Source organism: Myotis lucifugus, unplaced genomic scaffold, assembly GCF_000147115.1.
Source record: "Myotis lucifugus unplaced genomic scaffold, Myoluc2.0 scaffold_13, whole genome shotgun sequence".
Taxonomy (NCBI): Eukaryota; Metazoa; Chordata; class Mammalia; order Chiroptera; family Vespertilionidae; genus Myotis; species Myotis lucifugus.
Window position 1 is genome coordinate 3832384 of NW_005871061.1, and position 14078 is coordinate 3846461.

Consider the following 14078-nt stretch of genomic DNA (forward strand, 5'->3'; position numbering starts at 1 on the left):
AAACAAGCAAACTGACAGATAGGCACACAAAGGGTTTTGTGTGTTTTGTAAAACCAACTAACAAACCAACATTCCAAACCAACCAACCAACCAACCAACATTCCCAAAAAAAAAAATCTGTCCTCTTTTTTTGAATTGATTTTAGAGAGCGAGAGGAAGGGAGAGGGAGAGGGAGAGAAATATCGATGTGAGAGAGAAACATCAATGGGCTGCCTCTGAACATGTCCCAACAGGGGGTCAAACCCACAACCTAGGTATGTGCCCTGACTAGGAATCAAACCCCTGACCCTTCATGCCTGGCTGGACGCTCCAACCAACTGAGCCACCCGGCCAGGGCAGCCTGTCCTCTTTATAACACAGTCTGACAGACATTTATCTTCTTTCCTTCTCAAGGTGTCGCATAGGCTCAGCTATGAAAAATCAGTCCTACCCAAGAGCCTTGTTTTGTAACTTTCTCTGTAGGCAAGTGCCTTCCTAAGAGTATTCCAAAAGGTTTAGAAGCACATTAACTCAGTCACAGCCATTAAGATTTTATCTGCTAAAGCTCTGGAGCTGCTTACTACATACATACTAACATGTCACTTAGAAAGTGGCCTAGTGTGTTTGGACTTCTGTAACAAAATACCAGAGACTGTGTAGATTAAAAACAACAGGAATTTATTTCTCACCCTTCTGGAGGCTGGGAAGTCCAAAATCAAGGGGCCAGCATAGTTGCCTTCTGGTGATGTCCCTCCTCCTGGTTCATAGTTGGCACCTTTTTGCTGTGTCCTCACATGGTAGAAGGGGCATGGGATCCTTCTAGAGCCTCTTGTATAAGGACCTTAATCTCATTCATGAGAGCTCTGCCCTCATGACCTAATCACATCCCAAAGGCCTCACCTCCTAATGCTGTCATCTTTGGGGATTGGGATTTCAACATGAATTTGGGGAAGACAAACGTTTAGACTACTAGAGGCCTGGTGCATGAAATTCGTGCACGGGAGGGGGGTGTCCCTCAGCCCAGCCTGTACCCTCTCCAATCTGGGACCCCTCAGGGAATGTCAGACATCCCTCTCACAATCCAGGACTTCTGGCTCCTAACCACTTTCCTGCTTGCCTGCCTGATTGCCCCTAATCACTCTGTCTGCCAGCCTAACTGATAGCCCCTAACTGCTCCCCTGCCAGCCCAATTGACGCATAACTGCTCCCCTGCCGGCATGATCGTCCCCAACTGCCCTCCCCTCCCCAGCCAGATTGCACCCAACTGCCTTCCCCTGCGGCTGAGGGGACTGGGGGACTCTGGCTGGATGAGGCAGGGCTGAGGGGACTGGGGCACTGAGACTGGATGAGGTGGGGCTGAGAGGACTGGGGGACTGAGGCTGGATGAGGTGGGGCTGAGAGGACTGGGGGACTCTGGCTGAATGAGGCGGGGTTGAGGGGACTGGGGCACTGAGACTGGATGAGGTGGGGCTGAGGGGACTGGGTGCCACCATCTTGTGGCTGTGGATGCTGCCATCTTGTGAGGGTGTGGCAGCAATTAGCATATTCCCTCTTTATTGGCTGTGGGCACCACCATCTTGTGAGGGTGTGATGGTCAATTAACATATTCCCTCTTTATTAGATAGGGTAGGAGCGAGTTCCTGGTGCAACACACAGATCAATATATCCTGATGGCCTCCAAGAGAGGGGGGCAGTCACAGAGACCATAATAATTTTGCCAAAGTGACAGGAGCCTTTTAACCATTGTCTCACTTTGAACTCATTCATTGTCTTCTCCCATAACATACTCCTTAGTCCTCTAACCATTACCAAATAGCTACTTTCTTCTTTTTGTGCACAGATGTGCTCTTCTCCTACCATTAAATGTCACTAGCATCTGCTTTTCTGCCAAACCTCACTTTTGCCTCAAAATTTGACTGGAGGCTTACTTTTTGCAGCAAAACTTCCAGCTGGCCCTACTAGTATATGGTCACTTCTACTGTCCAAACTTCCCTTTTCATCTCTATGGATCACATGGCACTGAAAAGTGTTTATCTGAACAACTAAACATGGCTAAACAGAACACGCAACAGAATAATGGGTTAGTTATTTTTTTCTTTATTTTTATTTTTTAAATATATTTTTATTGAATTCAAAGAAGAAGAGAGAGGGAGAGAAAGAGAGAAACATCAATGATGAAAGAGAGAGTCATTGATTGGCTGCCTCCTGCATGGCCCCTACTGGGGATCGAGCCCTCAACAGAGGCATGAGCCCTGACTGGGAATCAAACTGTGACCTCCTGGTTCATGGGACAACACTCAACCACTGAGCCACGCCAGCCAGGATGTTCATGTGTTTTTAGACTCAGTGCTTTTGATGGATTACATTTTAGATAGTTTAGAAGTTCCTCTTTGGCTACTAGTTAGTTGCAGCTTTCACATTGCCACTAACTGATATGTAGGAACTGGCTAAGAATTTGGGAAACAATTTCTCAAAACAAGAGCATGGGTGGGGGAGGGGAGAATCAACCAAGAAATTTTGTCTTCCCACTTTCATCTTGTATTTTGACTTTTTTGTTTCTCATAAAACAACACTCCCTGAATCCACATCACTTTCTACATATTCCCTAAAAATGCCATTATACTTAAAGGGCTATTCATTCCCTTTCTTGCCTCATGATCCTTAGCAGTAATGTCAGGCATTTTCATGTTTAGAGCACAAACAATAGTGAGGAGAAAGCCGCATACCTCTACTCAGATCTAACTAACATAAATATACATGTATATGCATGCACACACCCACCCACCCATATATAAAGTTGTGGTTGACAAGAAAAAAATGTTTAGACATGAATTTTTTATTTCACCATTCTGAGACATGGAAGTATATTTAGGTTTACTGGCAAGCATTGATGCTCTACATTTTTCTGAGTAAAATTTATATGTAGAAATAAATATATATTTTAGAATGCAAATTGTCAGCTATAGATCCAATACAACTAGAAGCTAAATTTGTGGACACTATTTCTATTTTTTATTCAAGCTCATGTATTACCAAGGATTTGGTGCTGTGATAGAAGTCTGAAGGGTGATAGTTGCAGAGAAAATAATAATTCTGCCCAAGTGACAGGAGGCCTTTTAGCCATTTTCCCTCATTGATTCCACTCACTTTTTATTATGGACCCCTGTGGCAGGATTTGAATAAAGCAATAATAACAATATGACTTCACAAACAAAAGCCAGCACAGAAACTTAAAATCTTGGAGGATGGCATTGAATATTCACTACATTCAGTAAGTATTCATGACTATCTTTGACTCCATCAAATGAACTATGTATGTTATTTGCTGTGAAACACAAATTCTACCCTGAAAATGTGAGATATGTCTTTGTCTCCTAATCTTCTCTTCTGTTTTAGAAAACAAGAGATTTTTGTTGAATTCCATTATGTAGCTTTCTATTAAACCCAAACAAAAATGGACAGGAATACCTGATTCCTTAAGCTGATATTAATTGCTTCTGAGTATTTTTCTGGTTATCATCAACCAGAGTAATTTTTCATCTTTAGAATTTTCCAAAAGAATGTATCAAATTCATTAACCACTATTGGCCCAACTGCATTATGGAAATTTGAACATAAAAGGTAAATTATCACATGCTACATCAATCTTCTTGGATTATGCAGTATTTATTCATATTTTGGGTATATTTGATATTGAGTCAAATTTTAATATAGGGCACATATTTTCCTCCTCAGCTTAAAGTAATAAATTTTCGGTCCACTCATTTCAAATGTCTGATATCTCTGCCCCCCCCCCCCGTCCCTTCAAACAATCATCATAGACTGTATCTTGTCAAACTTCTAAGGGCAGACCCACAGATTTTATGGTATTGGGCACATCATGAGGTTTGGCTATTTAGGGATAAAGAAATGACAGAAAAGATGTGTGGTTGCCCTTAGCAACTGCTGCAATCACATGCTATTTGTGTTATCTGTGAGTTGCAGAGCATCACCTTCTTTTTAAGAAACACAAACATGCACATATAGTATACCTCATGATAGTTTTCAGCTAATCACAGATTTGACAACAATAATAACCTAAGAAGTGGAGCACATATTCCTTTGGTTTCACTTTCCTGTTTATCAGGGGGATATTTTAAAAATATAATACTTTATTTTGTCTTGTTTTTAAGAAACAACTCCACTGAATGATACTTTTACGGAGAAAATAAGAGGCAGTGGAGCATTAGATTTGGTCACAATACAGCCTGTTTAATATAACAATAACTACTTCAGTCAATAATTTGAGACTCCCTAGTACATAAATCTGCCTTTCAGATGATTTTCTCTCCAATTTCTTGATGTGTATATATTAATTTTTTTCTTTAAAGGTCACAACACAGTGTTTGTTGTGAGGAGACATCAAAATAGAAAGATCAATTTTAATTCTAAGTATTCTAAACGCAATCAAATAATCTATATAATAAAAGCTTAAGCGACCTTCACTGTGAACGACTGCAATGACCGGTTGCTATGATGTGCACTGAACACCAGGGGGCAGATGCTCAACGCAGGAACTGCCCCCTGGTAGTCAGTGTGCTCCCACAGGGGGAGCACCGCTCAGCCAGAAACTAGGTTCACAGATGGTGAGCACAGCCGCGGTGGCAGGAGCTTCTCCTACCTCCGTGGCAGCACTAAGGAGCAATGAGCTGAGCGGTAGGGAGCAGCGAGCAGGCAGGCAGTAAGGAGCAAGGGGTCCCAGACTGCGAGAAGGATGTCCATCAGGAGCAGGCCTAAGCAAGCAGGTGGACATTCCCCGAGGGGTCCCGGACTGTGAGAGTATGCAGGCCTGGCTGAGGGACCCCCCACCCCCAGTACACAAATTTCTTGCACCGGGCCTCTAGTGTTTAAAAAATGTATAGGCCAAAAGGAAGTTGTTTTGTGCCAATTGAGCTAATTAGACTTTTAATAGTCTCACCTCTGGAAATTAAGTATTTCTCTGTTGGCTGACCTACCTGCCCTTTCAAAAAGGCAATTATAATAAGAAATTAGTAAAAATAATTTCTGTTATTCCTCAATATGTTGAGCATTTATCACTATAAAAATAAATAATATTCTTCAAAGTTCCCTGTCAAACAAGACTTCACCTGAGGTGCATTTTTTTTAGGTAAGGATACATTGACATCAACTTATCACTTTAAAAATGTCTTTTCAGCCTGGGTGGTATATCTCAGTGGTTGAGTGTAGACCCATGAACCAGGAGGTCATGGGTTCAATTCCCGGTCAAGGCACATGCCCAGGTTGTGGGTGCACGAGGCAGCCAATTGATGTTTCTCTCACATCGATGTTTCTATCTCTCTATCCCTCTTCCTTCCTCTCCCTAAAATAAATTTTTTAAAAACATATATTTTTTAAAAAGAATCTCTTCAGGGAAAAACTGTGTAGTCATTAGGGTCATTCACAAGTATTGTGTTCTCCTCTTTCTAGTACATGATAGGATTGGATTGTTCATCCTATGTGACTTTCTTTGGTCAATAAAGTATAAGCAGAAAGGGCATGGCTCCTTGATGGAGGAAGCCTTAAGAGCTGGTGCTCAGTTGGCTTTCCCATTGCTGGCCTCCTCAGCAGTTGTAGGAGCACAGGTGGAGACAGAGCTTCTGTCAGCTCAGACTCCTGAGTTACTACTCTGAATACAACCCCACCTACAGCTAAGATTCTGAGGGTTTTCAGTTACTGCAAATTTGCACAATTTGATGAATACAAAGGTGAAAAGGAAACTAACAAAAACCCTAAGGCTACTAATGTTTAACCACTGCAGAGAAGTTAGATTGCTTTTGTTTCACCTCTGGGTTGCACAGTTGAGGATGGGGATGTAGCTTCTCCCAAGGAACCCTGTGGTAGATGACAAACATTGCCTTACCCCTTCGCCCTGACTTTTGCCATGTTGTTTTTTAGAATCTTCTACTCTGATTCTGGGTTTAGCCATATGCCCTCCTTTGGGATGTCAGCAAACAGGAAACATAGAATCTTGAAAATGATTGCGCAATTGTGCACGCCCTCTGTCTTCTCTTCCATCTCCATCAGAACATGCGTGGCATAGCCTGCTGAATGGTGAGAGATGGGTAAACAGAACCACACTGCTCTACTCACCCCAGCCGAGGTCAGTTTGAATGAGTGTACAGTCAACCAAATCCCAGACATGTGAGAAAACCCAACCAAAATCAACAAAGTGCTTAGAAAGCCATCCTAGGCACATGAGCAATAAACACTTATTGTTGTATGCCAATGAAGCTTTGTGATCATTTGTTGCAGAATATTATTGTGGAATTAGTTTCCTAAGTATATCCTCCTCACACCCACTCCTCACTCCCACTCTCTCCAGGCCCCTCTGCAACATTAGCCCCTAGGATAACTCTATACTTGCCATTTCTTTTTTTTTTAATTTAAAATCTTTATTGTTTAAAGTATTACATAAGTCTCCTTTTCCCCCCATTGCCCTCTCTCCGGCCGTCCCCACCCCCCAGCACATGCCCTCACCTCTCTGGTGTCTGTGTCCATTGGTTAGGCTTATATGCATGCATACAAGTCCTTTGGTTCCTCTCTCCCCCTTACCTCCACCCTCCCCTACCTTCCCTCTGAGGTTTAACGTCAAACCTTTGGTTGATCTTCTACCCCCTCACCCCCTGCCTTCCCTCATAGGTTGGACAGTCTATTCGATGCTTCTATGGTTCTGGTTCTATTTTTGTTGACCAGTTTATGTTGTTCATTATATTCCACAAATGAGTGAGATGATGTGATATTTATCTTTCTTCACAAGTTTCCCTCCCACCTCTTTTCTCGTGAAAAATAACTGCCTTTGGAGATACATAGTACAAGTTACTGTTTGAAAACTGGCAGTATTTAATTTTCATCTTTCCAGCATTTTTTGTTCTACTACCAGGCTTATTGGCTCTTCTTACCTAGCTCCCCCCTTGTTGGGACATTGCATTAAAAAAAATCTACCCAACTAGTGTGTGTGTGTGTGTGTGTGTGTGTGTGTGTGTGTGTAAAACATGATGCATCTTAGGAGATTCTCCACATGTAAAAGTGTTTCCAAACCTATGTACTTTTCATTAATCAAGTCTTCTCCTCTCTTCCAATCCAGACAACTGGCTCAGTGGGAGTATGCTTTAAACTTCTGCAAACACCGAAGAGGCTCATTTATTTTTCCTTGCCCTGCAACTGATGGTAAGTTAAGGAAAGCAATACACTGCCAGGGGACAAAAGGGATCTGAAATTTTAGTAACATTTTCCAATTTGTTTTCTTAGAACTGGATCAAAGTGTTATTTAATTGGTTGCATTCATATATAAGAAAGGAAAAATGTATTTCTGAGCCCTGGTGTGCTCAGTGGTTAAAGCACTGGTCCCGGCACCAACAGGTCAAAGGTTTGATTTCCAGCCCTGGTCAGGGTGAGTTCAGGAAGGAACAAATCAATGTCTGTCTCTGTCTCTGTCTCTCTCCCCCCACTCCCTCCCGCCCTTCCACTCTCTCTAAAAATCAATGGAAAAAATATCCTTGGGTGAGGATTAACAAAAAAAAAGTATTTCTGAGAATAATTATAAGCCAAAACATAGAAAAAGATTTAGTACATCCCAAAATATGCTATTTTACAGATTTAAGACTCCCTCAATCCACTGTGATATTTTTGCATATCCAAAAGATATGAAAAGGAGAGGTTTTAGATAATATTATGTTGAATCAAAATTATATAGTCAGAGCCTACCACCACATTATTTTTATACTTTTTGAAGGTTTTAATCTCCAGGTTTGCTATGTCCTTTCAACAACATGAAAATGCTTTTTCTTTCCTCTTTCATTTTTTCTTTCCCCATTTGAAAAGTATTGATCCCTCTCTTTCCCGTAAGTGTGTATTATAAGCTACAGGCCAACATGATTGCATTCCTACGTTTTTGTTTTATCAACATCAACAATGTATTAGTAGCTCTCTAGAAGGAATTTTAGCCATTTTGTGCAGCCTCTTGGGTAGTGTGACAAAAGGCCAATCTTAAAAACCAAGTTTAAAACCTCTAATGACATGAAGAGGAGAGGCTAAGGTTTAGTTTTGTTTCTCTTTCTGTTATATCAGAGAGCAAACAACTTCGTTTAAGTGGTCTCACTCTGCATGCATTACTGTTTCCGTAATGTATTTAATAGGTATATGGATAGTTTCAACTAATTTTTAAAGTATAATAATTTACCTGACAATAAACTGTCATTTTCTCATTGTAATTCCACCAAGTCTATAAAAGCAAATGGTGATGATGGAGCACTGTTAAACACTCTGCATATTTTCATAGTAAATCAGCACTTGTTTATTTAACACAGGTGTTTCTGTAATTGTGCCACTTTAGGAAAATTCAATGCTCAATGGCCTTCAAGTGCTTCCACCTGTCGAGAGTACTGGTCCATTATTAGTGTATTGAATGAAAATACAAAATGTGTAAAATGTTAACTGATTAGAGCAGTGATGGCGAACCTTTTGAGCTCGGCGTGTCAGCATTTTGAAAAACCCTAACTTATCTCTGGTGCCGTGTCACATATAGAAATTTTTTGATATTTGCAACCATAGTAAAACAAAGACTTATATTTTTGATATTTATTTTATATCTTTAAATGCCATTTAACAGAGAAAAATCAACCAAAAAAATGAGTTTGCGTGTCACCTCTGACACGCGTGTCATAGGTTCGCCATCACTGGATTAGAGACTTGGTTTTGCTTATTTTGATTCTGTTTATATTTTTCTTGTCACTTCATTCATGTTAAGCATATTTTCACCACCCTCAAAAGAAAATTAAACTTCCTAATGATATATTTAGCGAAAAATACAGATGTTGTATTCAAATTAAGACCTTGATTTTAAGGAACAGATTGTCTTTTATGTTCAAAATCGAGTCTTGAAGAGGAATCAAGCAAGCTAGGGAGCCAGTGGGCTATTGCAGCAATACAGTTCTGTGCTTTACTATCCTAAATGATGGCTGGGTTGGTGGTTCGTTGCAAGGTGTTAAATGATTTCATAAATCATTCAGAAGCATGTTTGAGTACAAGTAGGCAGGGAGACAGAGGGCATGGTGCTTAGTATTGTGCCATGAGAAAATGCAAAGTAAAGTAGAATAAGACTAGGTCACTCCCCCCTCAAAAACTTTACCATCTACTTTGCAAAACTAAATGGGAAACAATTAGGGAACAGTGGATGCTAAAGCTTCACAAATGAGGTGAAACTGGAGGTGAATTTTAAAAAAACTTTAACAGAAAAAAAAACCTTTTGGGAGAGGAAGTAATTAGCACTAGCAAAGGCGTGTAGGCAGTAATAAGCATGAAGTCCCTGAACATTGTAGCTTGAGAAACTGAATAAATGAGCTACCATCTTTATGCATTCAAAAGTTTTGGTTTTAGTCATTTTTGTTATCATTTATTTCTAAGCACTTCAAGTTTCCATTATGATATCTTATTGGTCCCCTGAGTGATTTAGAAATATTTTTCTTTTTTTTTTTTTTTTTTTTTTTTTCAGAAAAAAAAACCTTTTGGGAGAGGAAGTAATTAGCACTAGCAAAGGCGTGTAGGCAGTAATAAGCATGAAGTCCCTGAACATTGTAGCTTGAGAAACTGAATAAATGAGCTACCATCTTTATGCATTCAAAAGTTTTGGTTTTAGTCATTTTTGTTATCATTTATTTCTAAGCACTTTAAGTTTCCATTATGATATCTTATTGGTCCCATGAGTGATTTAGAAATATTTTTCATGTCTGAAACTCTCTGCCCTTTTTTTTTCTTTTTATGATCGATACTCCAACTTAATTGCATTATCATCAGAAATTAATCTACAATCTAGGCTCTGAAATTTTTTATAGCTTCTTTATATTTAATATGTATTCAGTTTTCATGATGTGTCCTTAAGAAGAAAAGGCATATAAATCTTCTAACTCTTGAGTGCAGGATTTTCTCTATATATGTCCATTAAATAAAATGTACTAAGTATGTTGTGTACATCTTCTATAATTTTATTAAAGTTTGTGTCTTTAACATATCAATTGAGAAAAGTCTGTTGAAACCTTACACTATAATGATAGATTTATATATTTCTCCCTGATGTTCTATCCATCTTTGCTTTATAGATCTTGAAGCTATGTTATTAGTTACATGCACATATTTTATTATCATATAGTAACTCTCTTTACCCTTAATAATATTTTATCATAAAGTATCTTTTGTCTAGTATTAATATAGCCATGGCCACCTTATTTAACATTTGTTAGTATATGATTAGTATTTGTCTGGTATATATTTTTTAATCTTTTTCTTTTAAAATTTCCATTTTTTATATATTAGCTCTATGGCTTGTAAATAGTATTTGGAATTTTTTGACTCCTCTTAGTCTTTAATTGGGTGAGTTTAATTCAGTAACATTTATTGACTTACTGATATATTTGAACTTGAACTTGTTTCTACCAGCTTTATACTTCCCCTTTCTTCTAATCATTAGAATCTAATGAGCTTTAAAGAGATTGAGTAGCCTGGCTGCTGTGGTTCAATGTTTGAGCATTGAGCCATACACCAAGAGGTCACAGGTTTGATTACCGATCAGGTCACATGCCTGGGTTGCAGGCTCGATCCCCAGCAGGGGGCATGTAGGAGGCAGCAGACTGATGTTGATGTTTTGCTCTCATAGATATTTCTATCTCTATCTCCCTGTCTCTCTAAAATCAATTTTAAAAACATTAAAAAAAGAATAATGGGAAAATTGGACAGATACATGCAAAAAAAAAAAAAAGAAAAAGAAAAAGAAAAAGGAAGAAAGAAAGAAAGAAAGAAAGAAAGAAAGAAAGAAAGAAAAAGAAACTAGAACACCAACTTACACCACACACAAAAATAAACTCAAAATGGTTAAAGGACTTAAACGGAAACCATAAAAATCTTAGAAAAATTTATAGGAAGCAAAATATCAGATATATCTTAGCAATTGGTTACAATACAGCTCCCCAGGACAATGGAAAGTAAGGAGAAAATAAACAAATGGGATTAAATCAAAATAAAAAGTTTCTGCACAGCAAAAGAAACCATCAACAAAACAACAAGAAAGCCCACTGCATGGGAGAACATATTTGCCAATGTTATCACCAATAAGGGTTTAATCTCCAAAATTTACAGGGAACTCATACAAGCTAACAAAAGGAAGACAAACAATCCAATCAAAAAATGGGCAAAGGACCTAAATAGATAGTTTCCAAAAGAAGACATACAGAGGGCCAGGAGACATATGAAGACATGCTCAAAGTCACTAATCATCTGAGAGATGCAAATCAAAACAACAATGAGGTACCATCTTACACCTGTCAGAATGGCTATCATCAACAAATGACAAGTGCTGGCCAGGATGTGGAGGACAAGGAACCCTCGTGCACTGCTGGTGAGAATGCAGGCTGGTGCACCCACTGTGGAGAACAATATGGAGTTTCCTCAAAAAAAATAAAAATGGAATTCCCATTTGACCCAGTAATCCCACTTCTAGGAATATATCCCAAGAAGCTAGAAACACCAATCAGAAAGGATATATGCACCCCTATGTTCATAGCAGCACAATTGCAATAGCTAAGACTTGGAAACAGCCTAAGTGTCCATCAGCAGATGAGTGGATTAAAAAACTGTGGTAAATCTACACAATGGAATACTACGCTGCTGTAAAAAGAAGGAACTCTTACCATTTGCAGCAGCATGAATGGAACTGGAGAACATTATGCTAAGCAAAATAAGCCAGTTGGAATAAGATAAATATCACATGATCTTGCTCATTTGTGGAATATAATGAACAACATAAACTGATCAACAAAAATAGAGCCAGAGACATAGAAGCATCGAACAGACTGTCCAACCTAAGAGGGAAAGCAGGGGTGAGGGTGGGGGAGTGGTAAGACATCAACCAAAGGACTTGTAGGCAATGAGTATAACCAATAGACACAGACAGTAGGGGGGTGAGGGCATGTGCTGGGGGGTGGGAGTGGCTGGGGAGAGGTCAATGGGGGGAAAAGGAGACTTATGTAATACTTTAAACAATAAAGAATTTAACTTTAAAAAAGATGAAAATGACTCTGATACAACATATAAACATTTAAAACAGTTCCTAAAGTTTTATGCACTTGAGAATCATCTCAGGAGCTTGTTAATAAAAGTTCCAATTCCCAGAAGAAAAAAAAAGAATAATATAAACCAATATCAATGTTTCAAGGACATTCAAACACTAACACTAATCAACCCCTTCTGACTTCCACAATATTGTGTTTCATTCAGTTCTCTTTAACTTCACACATTGGATATCATATTTGTTATTCCATGAAGGCATCTGCTTATATATCCACTTGTCACTGTATTCTGTGCCCTCCATTCACATTTTCCTATATTACTTCTGTGGTTACTTTCCTGCTGTCTGAAAGACATCCTTTAGAAGTGATTTTTGTTAATAGTATGTTGGTGATGAACTAACTCATTTTTTTTGTTTATTTCAAAATGATGTTTTTTCCCACCCTTATTATTAAAAAATAGTTTTCTGGGTACACAATTGTACATAGACAATTTTCTCAGCAGTTTTCAAATATGATTCCATCTCCTGGATTGCATTGTTACACTTAAGAAGTCTGCTATTATTCTAATTGTCATTCCTTTGTAGGTGATTATTCTTCCTCTGCCTCTGAATTTTTGTAATTTTTTTTTACTTTGATGTTCTGCAGGTGCACTACAATATTCCTACATCTAGATTTTTTAAATTGCGCTTGATATCTCTTGGATCTTATATCTGTGGACTCAAGGTTTTTTGTTTTTTTTTAATTGGTTCTGGAATATTTTCATCTGTATCTATTTAAATAAAGTTCTTATTTACACTCTATATTATTTTCTTCTGATAGAGTTATTTACATTAGACGTTCTCACTTTATCCTACATGTCCTTGTCTCTCTAGGCTCACTTGGAGTAATATCATCTGAGTCACTACTTTTTTTCTCTTCAGCTGTTTATAATTTTCTCTAAAACCTATCCGGTGAGTTTCTAACTATTTCGCCATTTCTAAATGTTATATTGGCAATTTAGCAAATATCACTACCCATTTTTGTAGTTTTTTCTTGTTTGCTCAATTATATACAAACTTTCATATCATTACACAGTTCATGCATAGTTATTTGCAGCACCTGAAGTTCTTGTAAGTCTAAATCTGGTTCCTAAAGGAAACAGTGAATCAAGGATTTTAAGTCCATTCAAACTGCCCTTTAAATATAAATTCTATAGACAAACACCTGGACCTCAATGCTTGTGTGTGGTTGGAAGAAGAACTAAAGACTTTTAAGCACATCCTGGTCCTCGTCTCCCATTCCCAGGACTTTCTGAATGGTGTCTGTACCAACGTCATTCGCATGCACAAGAAACTGAAGCATTATGCAGGTCATTGCGATGAGCACATGAAGACGTGGCTGGAGCTGGAGGAGAACCAGGTGAAGAGGTTTCACTGGGAGCAAGAGCAGATCCTGCACATGAAGAACTACATTGCTGGGTTTGGTCATGGCAGCCCTAAGCTGGTTCAGTGCAGGTTTTAAATAAAAGTACTTCACAGTGTAACTTTTAGACCTATATGACATCCACAAAGGGTGGAACAAAGAAAGAAGAAGCAAAAAAGAAATAATAAAAATTGAAAAGCATGTAATAGAACAAAGTGGTGCATCAAGGAGTGAGGGGTGAATAGTAGGAGTGGCCCGTGTATGTCTCTACAGAAAGGCGTTTTTATCATTGACATAGATGAAAATTTCTGCTGCATGGTAATAATAAAAAGCAGATATATTTTCAGTTTTGCTATTGTTTTAAATTCCTTATAGACAATATACCCTTTATTGCTACACCTAAGACAGTGGTTCTCAACCTTCTGGCCCTTTAAATACAGTTCCTCATGTTGTGACCCAACCATAAAATTATTTTCGTTGCTACTTCATAACTGTAATGTTGCTACTGTTATGAATCGTACTGTAAATATCTGATATGCAGGATGGTCTTAGGTGACCCCTGTGAAAGGGTCGTTCGACCCCCAAAGGGGTCGCGACCCACAG

The 14078-nt window shown here is 38.7% G+C and overlaps 1 pseudogene; it reads left to right on the forward strand.

The window, feature by feature from the left end:
• Nucleotides 1–13574, forward strand: part of LOC102419768 — a 59206-nt pseudogene extending 45632 nt beyond the window's left edge.
• The last annotated feature ends 504 nt before the right edge of the window (nucleotides 13575–14078 follow it).